Genomic DNA, 14,471 nt, shown 5'->3' on the forward strand with positions numbered 1-14,471 from the left:
AATCGTGATGCATTTTTTTATATCAATTATTGTTTCTATATTTATAATTTCAGAGAATGATATAAAACACCATAATTCTGTAAGAGTAAATCAACAGAATGATCGTAAAGTGAAAGGAACATATTCAAAACATTCATAAAAAAAAGTGTATCGTGAATAGTATATCTCAATGATAAATCGTCTCTCGTTGCACGTTCGATTTCGCCGCGATCTTTTTTTACGACGGATTTGCCATTTGACGAGGTAACAAGACACTCGGTTTGGTGAGTTATCGAACAATAGCTGGTGTGCCAGCAATAAGAGACAAACGAAAGTTATGCTCTACGCTCTCAATGCGGCTGCAACCACGTGAAGGAGTCGTGCAAAATGGTCGTTGCATCATTACACTCGTCTGATTTGCGAATAAGCTTCACAACGGAAATATGTAAATTATTTCAAGTGAAAAAGTTACGTGCAGTACGTTTCAAAGCAGGTATTTAAAAAATATCTCATCTTCTGTTTTTCACGTGGCATATCAATTACGCATTACCCAGCAAATAATCGCTGTTTATTGATCAATCCTTATCAGAATTTGAATAAGAATTAATTGATTTGTTACTGCCTATACTGAAATTGGAATGTTACTGCTCCGAAAAAATTTAGTGTTCCAAACACAATTAATTTTCGTGCAAGATATGTAGCTCAATTGAAAATTTCGAATGTAAGAGAAATAAATTGATAGATGGGTTAATCTCAAACTATATAGGGTCAATCACAACAGTATAGAATAGCAATTATTTTCCTTTCCAGTGAGCGCTCAAATTGAAAAACGTAATCGACGATGTTTAGGGAGCAAACACCTCACGTACGTCATTTACGCGAAACATGATACATATGGAAATGAGGAATGTTAAACAAAAACGCAGTCATAATTAAAACGCGAGAAAACTTGCCGTCCGATTGTAATTACAGTGTGACGAAATGAATGGACTTATATTCTATCGTGCGTAAATTTTTGTTCTCTTAAACGTGAAATGTGTGCGTCTTTATGGCGCCTCGAAGAGCAAATATAAAAAATTAAAAAGTCCAGACTTGATGGTTTCAGCATAAGACTGGCCTTATCAGTCGTCGTTGATAAGAAAGTGCGCCGCATATGGATCAAGACAATAATAATGGTGGAGGTCAAGAGACTTCTTGATGCACCTGACGTCGTATATTTAAGAAGATTACAAGAATCCGAGCATATCGTTTCAAGGTAGAACGATATTTCACTTTCATGTAACTGTTTTACGTTAAAAATTCTTTATTAAATCGCGTGTGCTACTGTACATGGATATCAACCCCTCGATAAGATAAAAAGCATTCCAATTTACGTGAGCGATGAATACAAGGGTGAGACTGACTCTTCTAATTGATAATTATCTGTGTATGAGATATGTCGCGTGTCGCGCGATAAAACTGAGTGGTGCCCAATTATCATTATCTCAAGTACAGTCATTATTTGTTTGAAGAAAATTATCGCGATTCCCCGTTGCAATTCTACAAATATTGTGGTCAAATCGATGAAGTAATTAAGATTGTAATTCCCTGTCGTCATAAAACAAATAATTTTAATTATTAATTAATCAATCGTTAATTTCTTACATATATTATGTAAAAAATTGTTTTATTTTTTATGAGATAAAATAAATGTTAAAATCACTATCTAAAAATATTTATATTTTTAGGAACCTTAAATTCTTATATTTAATAATAATAACAAAATATTATACATTTTGATGATAAGACACATTAAATACATTCAGAGCATAAAAAGCTTAATATAAAGAGAGCGTATATATTTAAATTAAAAACGTTAAAATATTTAAGACATATTGAGTACAAAAAGAATTCTAAGTGTACATAGAAGGTGTTAAATTAAGTTGCCAGAATTCTTAGTCAGACTTTATGTAAATACATACAATATGTACATATTTTCTGCAATGCTCGTGTTTCATTCAATGTGTCTCACGAATTAGTTCGTTCCAGTATAATCCGGTTCAGAATCTTATTGTAATTAGCACGTGTTCCGTTCTCGTAAAATGTATGACTCAAAATCTGTGACTACCGAGAATCGTTATCCCAACGTTATTCCGACTGATGTATTTTCACATTCACGTTCACGTCTCTCGAGCGTGCTTTCCGTCAGTTCGATCTAGTTCGATTGATTGATAAAAAGCTTGAACAATGCGGAAATGTATGATATCAAAATTAGAAATAATAACACAATGTCATGCAAATCATAATAATGTTGATTTATTGTTGATCAATGTTAATTTTCTTAATTAAGATCGATGATTAATATAATCAAAAAAAGAAATCTTATATCAAAGATCTTTCTTTAAAATATTGTATTTACGTGCGTTGTGTATGAAAAATTGCACATGGACTAATTATAAATGTAACACATATAATACTTATTATAATATAATAAAAAATTCAGGAGTTTAGAATATTATTACTTTGATATTCGACAGGTTTTTCGTGAAATGTCAACTGCTTCAACATAATGTCACGCCGCATATTATCCCAATGGCACGTGCGGGCCAGACTATTACGTGATACATGATAATATAATCAAGTGCGCCAAAAGCCAACATTGAGAAAATGCTGCAATTGTATTTCAACAGACGCGAGGGAAATAAATCGCGTATATTATGTAGACGCTGTTCAATTAACGTAGAGAGTACACATCACAATTCAAATAGATTAAATTAAACGCACGATTCATCACAATGCGATGTATTATATATCGTGTTTCGAAATTTTCAAGAACTGGTTCAAACAAGAATCGAGACACAGAATCAACGTTATCATTGTTGTTTTATAGCTAAAAAAAATGTCCGTCAGAAATAGTAAAATCAAATCTGCACCTGCTGTTCTCTCTCTCTCTCTCTCTCTCTCTCTCTCTCTCTCTCTCTCTCTCTCTCTCTCTCTCTCTCTCTCTCTCTCTCTCTCTCTCTCTCGACACGCAATAATAAAGAATAAACAAAATAATTCATATTTAAAAAACTTTATATTATATATAATAAATAGTCAATAAAACAATAATGCACAAAATCATAAGAAAAAGTCTGTATATTAAATAATCTATTTAAAGTATAGTTCAAAAATAAAAAAAAAATATATATATATATATATAAAAGAAATTTTTTTATAATTTTGACTAAATGACAACGACTTAAAAGATAAATGCATTTGTCAGTTTCTGCAAAATTATTACTTTACGTCATTTTTTAATCGCAAGTGTCTTGATGTCATTCGTAACCGGAAAGCAAGTCGAGAATTGAGCGATCAAATCTTCCTCATCAGTGGGGAGTTCCCGAACAAATTTGCTCATCAAGAAAGCATGTTTATATGAAATCAACAAGTCAAACACCAGAGCATTCACAGTAAACTATTCGCCGTATTAATTTACACCTAATATTTTCCTCCGATTATTTCATTTTGACTATTGGCGATAAAACAACGTCCATGTCTGGTGTTTATTTTATTCTATTACCATTTTTACAAATTTTAAGTCATGTAATAATGGTGTAACGTGTTTCTAGTGGTAAATACATACTGCAGCATGTTCTCTTGATATGCCATATCTTCAAGAAGCAATTTATCACGTTTCTGCATTGTTTTCTATGTATCGTTTTACACACAAAAAAAATTATTATCTTTCAAATGCGTTTTGTTGGAAAGAAAAATCAAAGAATACACAAAATGTATAGTTGTCACATAAGATATTTCATTTTTGTCATTACATTAACGTAACAAATATAACTGTCACGCAGAATGTTTCACAGAATGTTTGCATTATTTTTTTTAACGACAGATTTTTCAGTCAACATTTGTAATTGTACTAACATATTTCCTCAGAAGAAGTACCGAGAAATCTCAAACAAATAATAATTTTTCTGGCAAACTAAGATAAGAAGATAATAATCACAATCTTGATTTAATTTCAAGCAAACTTTTACAAAATTTAATTTAAAAGTTATACAGATACATAATGTTAAAAATTGTGAAAATTTTAATAAATAAGAACAATTTTTGTTAAAATAATGCTGACTTTAAATTAGTAAAAAAATCTACCGTTACAAAATATAATGCGATAGAAAAGTAAAACATATATATTGTTATAATTTAATTCCAAATAACTAAATGTGTCTATATGACTATTTATAAAGATTTGCTGGAAACCTGTATCAATGTATTTCTCAATCGTACACTGTTGAAAACAGAGGTCCTGTGTGTTAAAAAAAGTCCTTGTTAAAATTTTTGTGTAAAATAATCAACACATACGTGTGTAGATTTAACATATGCCTGCTATGTTAATTGAATTTTACAAATTCAAAGTGTAAAATAATTAAAATAACTTAAAAAATATGTTAAAGTAACACAATTTGAACGTATTTATTAAATGTGTTAAAATTTACAGAAAAATAATGTTGATTTTACTCTATAAAAGAAGCAGGAATGAAAATTTACAGAAATAGAGTGTTGATTTTATTTTACAATCTCAACTTCAACATAAAAGTTATGTTAATTGTACACATAATTAACTTCAAATTACGATCAGAATTACATTTCCTTTCTGTTGAAATATTTTAACATAATATCAGTGTTACCACTTAACACATCCATATTATGTTAAATTAACACAAAAATTTGAGTGGACCGTTTTGGACATGTGATTTATGTTATATTTAACACAAATTTTCCAACAGTGTATACATTTATATGTACGTAATCATTTACAGTGTAATATTTATTGAAAGCAAAATACTAGTATTTTAATTGAGTAATGCCTTCAAGCGGAAAAAGACTAAATTCATTAATAACAGCTTTAAAATCTGGAGGTAACTTTATATCGATATGCAATTTTAAATCATAATTAAAAGAAGTTTGCGTTATATGCTAACTTCGTAATTCATTATACGTAACTTTAATGTTGCTTGGTCGTTATTTAAGTAACTGTAAAAAATGAAAAATTAACGATAACGCTGTAATTCGTTAATTTATTTTAATCACGATGATGAGGTTAATTGATTAAATAATAATAGTTCTGATAAATTGATTATATATACGTGGTATAATAATTGTTCGTGATGTGCACTATAGTTATTTCCTCCCCGAGTTTCTAGAAAACTTTATAACGCATTTCCGGTCGCGCAAATCGAGCGGAAGGATCTCTCGTGATAGCTTATAGGATCGAAGCTCTCTAACGACGACTTCCGATACATTGCGTAATTTCGATTTATATACGCTTCAACGCCACGTGGAAAATCTATGCAGAGTAATCGGCCAATCGGCGGAACTTCTCACTTTTACTGCTCGTGATGCAACGCGCGTTTCGTGTTATCACTCGTCGCTCGACCGGAAGTATTACGATTTATACCGGAAATTCATCCACGTAAATTTCCCTGATATACTCTGCTATTACTATTGTGAACGAAGTTGTTGCCGCGAATGCCACGATCGACAGAAAACACGCGAGATTATAATAGATATTTTGATAATATTATATAGTTTCTCGACGACTTATTGGTATCGTATAACAATGTTGAAATATTTGCGAGTCTGTTTACACAAGGTTTTCGGCCGAGCGTAATCACATCATTATCGCGTCTGCAAATGTAGAAAGCCTCCGTTAATAAATATTTATATATTAAAATGAATATTCATATATGTCATATGGAAATTTTCATCACAATAAAAAAAAAAATACAAAATACTTGTACATGTAATAAACTTTGGTGTAATAAACACACTTAAAGAATTAATTCTAAATTCATTAAACTTAAGATTTATTTAGAGATTTACTCTGTGTGGTGTGTGTGTGTGTGTGTAAACCCATACACACAAATATCTCGTAACCGAATGATTGCGTACTCATATCGCAGTAAAACATATATGTCTCATCGTGCATTTACGATAAGCACGAAGGACGTGCAAGCAGAAATTTGCGTCTGTCACTTCGCGTATCGTATCGTCACGAATCAGCAGGCATTGTGTGTGTCATGTGTATGTATGCACGTCGCCGTGAAAACTGTCAGATATTGTTATGAATAGACGACGATAACTCACACGGAGGCGTCAATGGACATTACGTCGCGAGACGACGACGAGCATGGTTTCCCTAATCACGGAAAAAGCGAAGTGTCTATCTCTCGTTACATCCGCCTGAGCGACATTCCTTAGGTCAGCAAGCACAGCTCGCGTAATTATTATTATATTGTATTTTAAATTGTCAATAAAAGATTTGTGGGAATTTGTTTTATCTCTTATTATTTTAGAAGTATCTACATAATATTCCTTTGGCCAGCAAAACTTGAAATATTTACTGCTTGGTTCTTATCTGAAAAAATTTCCCGACTTCTGCCTTGGGCGGCCTGGTAATATTCCTAAGCCATCGTGTAACTTTCCGCGATAGTATCGAGAAGCAAATTCGGATCCTACTTTGGCTAGATCGCGTTTATATAGCGATTAATGATATAAACTTTTATAGCGGAAGTATCGCGAGCAACGCTGGCGTCTATGAATGGGACGAAGGATGGGATGATCGTTGTAATGATAAGTTGTATGTCGTGGTAGATAATCGAGAAGCCTGATGTTTTCACGCCTTCACGGCACGGTTCGTACCGGTTGAAAGCAGATTTTATATGACTTGTTCAACCTGGCATTTGACAATTTTGAAATCAATGAATCGTTATGCGCCCGGCGGCTTGTTTTCCTGCACTAAAGATCTATCTGTCAAATCAGCTGATAACCGTCAATTCGTCATGACGCAATTTAGAGAGATTGGGAAGTGTAATTGCGTAAACATGTGTCACTAAACAAGTGTAACTGCGTAAATACTATACTATAGTTTTATTGATATTAAAATATTGGCAATAGATAGTTCTGATCGTAAATCTTTGGTCGTAAACGTAATGGAAATAAAGTATCGAGTCAATTGATAGATCGCGCGACTGGCCGTCGATCGGCAACGCGTGATTCGATTTTCACCTTGAGATCGCAAAAAGTGCCAAACACGGAGCGCGAATCTGTATAATAATTAACTACACTCACGTATAAACATGCTCACCAGTACGCATAATAAAGAACTATTCAGTGTATTCTCCGGCCGAGGTGTAATGTAACGAATTCTTCGCGGATACCTCGACCTTGGCCGATATGAGGTGCCGATAATACGTCGTTGTATAATTTCGATAAGCCGCAATCGGTTTTACGAATCGATTCATCTTAAAACTCAAATTAGTTTGTTTATTAATTACTTACATTAGATTAATAAATATTTATCTACGAATATATTCACGCACATATCTTACACAAAAAAAGACGACTAGAACTATTTCTTTTTACACAAACTCTTCTACAGTAGGAAAATTTCCAAAATGTTCAAAACAATTTATCTTTAAAGCTTTAGTATTAATGTCATCACAAAATAAATATTTTTCTTTGGAGATATTTACGTACCATTAAAGATGCCAACCCTCCTGTACAATGTAATTACATCTTCGATAAATATAATCTTTAATAGTAGCGAGAACGGTGTGTATGATGAGTTAAGACCTTTTCATGCAATAAACCGTCTCGTCGTACAGTAAACCCATGAAATGTACTTGACCGACTACTCTATTTATGCCTTCCTTCGTCCTCGGTGATATGCGTTGATTGTTTTACATACTTAATTTTGTGGAACGCGCGACGAGCAACGCGACAACAACAAGACTCTAAATTAATACACCGAAATTTTTATGATTTTTATCGGTATTCGCAAACATGTAAAAAGAGAAATTTATGGATAACATTTGTATTAACAAGAACGACCTGTACGTGCATTAGTGCTTTGCATTCATTTTCATTTTTATTTTTAGATATATATTACTTTGTTTATAATTTATTTTATTTTTATAAAACACATATTAAAATACAAGACTTCAGAAAAAAAACTGGATTTAAGAAAGAAACAAATTGTGTGCGTGCGTGTGTATATATCATGTTTTTGATATTTATGCCCACCGGCATCAGATTTCTCTCTTGCAACTACGTTCAACAATCTACAGTCCAAAGTTAGTAAAATAAGTTTGATTTGTCAAATTTAAGTAAACAATTATATTTTTCAAATTTTGAGAAGCAAAATTTTGAAGATAATATGTGCATTCCTATAAAATATAATACAATGTTTACGATTATATTTTAAATTAAATGGAATCACAGAGTTTAATTAATTAATTGATCCTGTCTATTTTTTAATTGTAAATATACGTATATGAATATGAGCAGGTTTAGCTAGACCGGATCTCGAGTCAACCTGGTGTAACGAGAAAAAAATCATAAATGTTTAAAAAAATATATAACAGCTAGTGTCGTTTTAATAAAACACAGCTGACTGCACGAATTTATTTTCGGATTTAGACACTCGCACCTTATACATAGTGATATTTTTACTGTTTAATATTTCTTCGTAAATTAAGTGAGTGGCATACAATTATTAGATTATTAGTTAATAGGATTACTATTCTAGATACTATTAGGAGATAAATTCATTAGATACTAATCCTAAATTTAAAATTAATATCTCTCGAACATCTCTGCATGGTGATATTAAGGTAATTACTCGTGCAAAATGACGAGTTAATGAATGGATTTCCCAGATTATCTTTTCTTAGTTACGTTTGTAACAGACACATATTTAAGAACATGGGAAAAACTCAATTTAGATGGCATTGTTTGTCTCCCGGCCAGCATCACCAGCGTCACTTTTACGCGCACAAAAAAATTACGACCTATCTAGCATCGTCAACTTAGCGTCAACGCAATCAGCGGACAGCTTAATATCTGATGACGCAATCTCTAATATACCTGACAGATGCAATTTGCGTTCCCTTCTTAGTCATTATTGTCACGAATTTGTCATCTTAATCATATTAGATAAGTGATAATGAAGACTTTGTACATCACAAGCAAATATATTAAATATACCATATTATATTTCTAGTACCTACAATATTAATGTATAAAAAAAATGAAATGTATTTCTGAAACTAAACATTTGCGATTAAAAACATTGATTTTAGATAATTAAACAAATTCAAAAATAAGTTATTTTATTCCATGTCAAGAAATTATTTCAATTTCCTTTTTGGTAGATCTGACCGACCACGTAATAAACCATGCTGTGAAATCCTTTTACATTTGTAATATCGACGGGCAATTGCATCATAAGAAAGAATTCAGCTGCACTGTCAATGCTGAACGATTGTTTGGAAAGATATCATGTCTGTACACGTGCAATTTTATAAACATAATTTCTAGATAAAAGGAGAAATGCATTTCACAGATTTTGATGTATAAAATATTATTATCATGTCTAATGTTTATATTGGTATCGCCGTAATTATTAAATTATCTATTATTACATGACACAATCTCATACAAATCACAAAAAATAATTATCTTACATATATAGATATACTTAATATTTTGCATCAAATTTTTTTAATAAATTAATCAACAGTATATTGCTTCAAAAATTATGTGTGTAATATGTATTATTTCAATAAAAATGAAATACAATTAATTAAAAAAATTTATTTTTATACAATGTACATACTTTCGTGAATTTGTAAAAAAAATGTTTTCGAATGTGTATTGAAACAGATTGCAAAAAATATAAAATTGAAATAATTCCAACACGTCCAATCAACATATATATAAAACCAAGATTAATCGAAATATAAACAGACATGCTCTTCGTATAATGCACGTCAATGGAAAATATTATCGACGTGTTCAAGAATCAGATTGAATTGGTATACAGCATGTTTTAATAAGCTACACTGTATTCGCGACAAGTGCGGGCGTGCATGCCGATCGGCGATTTTATCGCAATCGATGCGCTTTTCCTCATCACCTAAGGTTATTGTTCCCGTCCACGAAATACAGTATTGCCGTCCGAAGGAAGAGGATGGACTGCGATTACCTAACGCGGTCGTACGTCGCGTTTATGGGCGAAGGTGCGAGAACGCCATGAGCATCGGCAAAACGATATTATTTCGCAAAAGCGCGCCGCGCAAAAACATGACACGCTTTTGTAAACACACGCCCTGCACGGCGACGCGCGACGTTTTTCTAATCGATTATGCTTCGATAAAACTTAGTATTCGACAAGTTAGCTGTTTAGTTGAATAAATTTCTTCTCAACTTTTTTTATGTAAAATTTTAATTATAAATTTCCAAGTTACTTAAGTATTATTATACGAAGTTGGAAAAAACATGGAAAAATCTATATCTTAGAAAAATTATTTCTAAAAGATACCTTTACTTTGTTACGCGTCGAAGTTTAACGGAATCTAATATAATTTCTTTTAGATTGTGTCGAATAAACGATAACAGGAAAAAAACCTTAAACTGTTCAAGAAATTTTGTCAATTGTTTAAGAAAATTGTACTGCTATTATGAAATATGTATGATCCTTTCAATAATAACTTAAACCATCGCGATTATTAATAAAATAAATCTGTAGTATGATGGATTCTACAGTGCAGTGTTGAAACTTCTATTTGGTCAACTTCATATTATGCAAAACAGACAGTGTCTTTTATAATCTACGACCGAAGAACCATGGCCTACTTGGTTAAATTTATGACGAAACTTCAATTGATCATTTGTAGTTCAACAACGAAATTTTTATATCCCGTCGTACTACGCGCCATTCATGCGGACATGAAAAATTTGCTATGATAGAACTATGAATGCAGAACTTTGTTAACAATAGATTAAGTATCATTCGTCGGTCAAGCTTATCGCGGGAAAAAGTAAAGACTCGAGAAAAGTGATGCGTCCAAAGCTTATCTACCTTGTGTGTGGATTCTTCCTCTTTCCCCAATATTCTTAAGTAGGAATAAACGGAGCACACAAATGCCTACGAACCTCCCAATGAGACGAAGACTAATGTCAGCGAATGATGGGACCGTGACAGAACAGCGCAGAAAAAAAATAGATACTATTTTAACAACTTTCTGAAATTAGTCAATGCAAATTACTTTACTATAATTACATTAATAAGAAATTAATGATTTACTTTAAACTTAATTTTTGTCCTCTTTATTAATGTATGTTTTAAATATTTATTGTGTGATCGTTGAGAAAATGATCCACTATGTAACAATATATTTCTGCAGAATACTACATTGGAAATGTTTACTGTGCAATAATTGTGACGTAGATCCACTCTTGACTCTTCCTCTTTTTTATATTATCCACAATCAGTGGATAAATAGTAGGTATGCGTTCAACGAGAACAAAAGGCAAACTGATTTTTCAAGGATATAAATCTTTAATGCAACATACATTTATGTTTTCTTTACCTTTATAAAACCAGCTGTATTGGAAAAGTATTTCGCATTTGCCTCGTTGAACTTTTTCTCTGCAGCTTGTGGGTTGACGATTTCAAGTCCCTGCAAATACAGACAAAATAAAAATTATTTATGCAATTAAATTTACCAGTTGTAAAGCGTCAAAAGCATAAAAAGTGTAAACATACTTGTAAAGGAGTGAAAGCCACGCTGGAAGTAGTGCCGCAGACTTGTTTTTTGACAGTGGTGCTGCCTGCCCATTGCTGTTGCTTCTGCAGATTCTTCTGCAGATTCTTGGATATCCTGACTTTCGTCTTCTCGTCAATTTGTGGCAATCTGATTCGGCCAGTGCCAGCCTTACCAATAGTCCCTCGCGAGTAGCCAGGATCTTCTTGATAGGCATCATTCTCAATCTGCAATCGCAATAATAATATATTCTCTAATTATTCTCAGAACATTATAAATTCCAGAACATTCATTTATTACTTACGTCTCCCAATTTCATCCTATTTGCGTGCTTTTTCAACTCCGTGGGAGCGTAGCGTTCCTTCATCTTACGAACGCGTTTACCGCCGCGTTTCTTTCCACCAGGATCGATTGGTTTTGGCAGCGGTTTCACAAACTTCACGGATGGCGGCTCTTGCAGCTTATCCAACTTCTTCTCGATCTCTTCGCGCAGCTTTTGGCCCATGTTACCGTCCGTGTACGCATGGCAGGCGTCTACTCTAGCTGCCAAAATGTTCTTCGTTGACACCAGCTTCGCCGCTTTCCGCCGTAGATCCTGTAACGTTACATACGTTAAAGTCATATCATTGTTGTAATATTTCGCTACTTCTTATAATTTTTATTGTACAAAGCATGCAAAAAGAACAAACTTACAGGAGGTGTTCCTTGTACGATTTCAGAATAACATATAAATCCTGCATGAGGCAAGGTGATAACTTGCGAAAATTCAGAGAACGCGGTTTTCTGAGATCCAAGGACCAGCAGATTGCACGCTGGCATCTGAGAAAGCATCGTCAGACCGCCCGCAACTTCCATAATCGTGGCAGCTGTTGATGCACCGACGATTATCGATAGGTTTGGCGCGATATATGCCATTCTGCTCTCTACATATTCAAATATCTTTAATTTACAGTTATTCAATTCCACTGCCATATCACAAGCTTCATAAATAGCTTCTCTCTCCTCTTCCGTCAACAGTTGACCCTGAGTGGTCGACGCAATCACAGAAACAACCATAATTGTCGCTTGGGTGAAAAACTGCTGTAAATTCTCATTATTTTTAACTCTCTTGGAGTCATTCCCCAATTCCTTGACAGTCGTTACGTATTCTAGTGGTCCTACCACGACTACCACTAAGGATTTTAATTCTGGAAATCTTTTCGATTACTTGTCTCTGATAAATCTATGTATAATGGCTATTTCATTGTCAATTTTAACTGCCATATTATTAGCTTCAACTATCAACTGATATTCCGGATCGAATTCTACAGGTCCTATGATATCGGTTGACTCCCTGGGTACTTTGCTGTGCTTCACAATTTGTGACATAACTTGCGGCAGCTGTTCCGAATCTCGTAACTTGCCTAACTCTCAAATTGAAAACACCTTTATCTCTGCACAAAAAAAAGGCAAATTAATTTTATGCAACGTATTAGATAAGCATGAAATGTAAAACATGTAAATTGCGCTGTGTAAAACAAAACATTGTATGTACAAAAATAAATTTCCATACACTGTAAAATAAGCTAACCTTCTTCTATGACTTTCGAGATAAACGTCGGCTCCGGCTCCTCCATAACAACATCCGCGTCGTCATTTTCCTCGAGATCGGCAAGAAGTTCGTCAGCCAAAGACATTTTTTCTCATTACAAATTATTTGTCAAGCTCACGGAGTCTCGGCGGCACTGCGGCAAACGCGAAAATTCAAACAGCCACGAGGTCAGTCGAAAATGAAGAAAATCCAGAAAATCCCCGAACGCGCAAGACAATTTTCCGACTAGTTTTTTTCCAACACTGTTTTAATTTCACATTAGAGGGAGAGGGTGAAACTATTGAAACTGATGGAACATGGGGATTGGAAACGAAACTGATATGCGTGGCCAATATATTTTACTTTAAAAACGTGGTCACAACGTGCCGATTGCATAATCTCGCTTCACTCGCGATTCGCGATTTTCTTATGAAAAACGATATAATCCCGAAAAATATTTACTTCCGGATGTTAATTATAGCTTGTAATACAATAAAGCCTGCGGATAACGGTCGCGGCCGAATACTATCTTCTCCTCGTCGGATGTCGAAATTGTCGAACGATTATTCGCGATTACTTTGGATCTCGTAACACGCGATCTTGACCCGGCGATGATTGAAGAAGAAGACTGGAAGAGGAAGAGGAAAAGCTGGAGCTGCAGCTGGAAACTGGAAAAGACCTCGCTTCCCTCCAAAACGTCTCCCACCTCCCACTTGAGTCTCGCGTCTGCGCTGCGCGCGGTCGGTTGGTCAATCACGCCACGCGCTCATACTTTGTAAACACGCCTTGTCTCTCTCATACTCGCGCGCGCCTATTGGTAATTGTCCGTATCACACTAGCGATTGACGATTGGGTTTACGTTTGCGTCTAGTCTTTTGACCAATCAGAACGGAAATCGCGAATCGCAACCGCCAGGGTTGCGTTCCAAAATTCACTCTGGGTAACTAAATCTATAGTTTACGTCACGCACACTATAGCATTTTAGTTAACTAGAGTGAATTTTGGAACGCAGCCCAGCAACTACTTTCTGATTGGTCCAGATACGTAAACGCAAACGTAGACGCAATCGCCAATCGCTAGTGTGATACGAGGCATAACTCCAGCGAGAGATATGTGTATGAATACATATGTATTGTTGCATTGTACTTACGTTCATTTTATCACAAAAAATACACATTTGTGTTTCCTTGTAAAAATAAAAATGTTTAAAATAAAATAAAGTTAATAAATTAAATTAGAAAATATTAAAATGAGTATAAAAACGAAAGGACATCGATAAACTCTTGATTGCTCTATTTCCTTAATATGCACATGTGTATGGACCAATCAATTTTCTTAAGCGT

The 14,471-nt window shown here is 33.8% G+C and overlaps 1 protein-coding gene and 1 pseudogene across 2 annotated transcripts in view; both read right to left on the reverse strand.

The window, feature by feature from the left end:
• The window catches only part of LOC143896545 (UNC93-like protein), a 67,982-nt gene extending 56,505 nt beyond the window's left edge, over nucleotides 1-11,477 (reverse strand). Inside the window, exon 1 of the mRNA XM_077404480.1 lies at nucleotides 11,385-11,477. The gene's annotated coding sequence lies outside the window, so the exon portion shown is untranslated. The remainder of the gene's footprint in view (nucleotides 1-11,384) is intronic.
• LOC143896547 (U4/U6 small nuclear ribonucleoprotein Prp31-like) lies at nucleotides 11,334-13,829 on the reverse strand (annotated as a pseudogene). Its single transcript, XR_013256689.1, has 5 exons — nucleotides 13,129-13,829; nucleotides 12,252-12,991; nucleotides 11,863-12,153; nucleotides 11,561-11,785; nucleotides 11,334-11,474 (listed from the first exon to the last, which is right to left on the reverse strand). The product of XR_013256689.1 is annotated as a U4/U6 small nuclear ribonucleoprotein Prp31-like (transcript).
• Between the last annotated feature and the right edge of the window lie 642 nt (nucleotides 13,830-14,471).

Source organism: Temnothorax americanus, unplaced genomic scaffold (genome assembly GCF_048541705.1).
Source record: "Temnothorax americanus isolate GAGA-0224 unplaced genomic scaffold, ASM4854170v1 Scaffold19, whole genome shotgun sequence".
Lineage (NCBI taxonomy): Eukaryota > Metazoa > Arthropoda > Insecta > Hymenoptera > Formicidae > Temnothorax > Temnothorax americanus.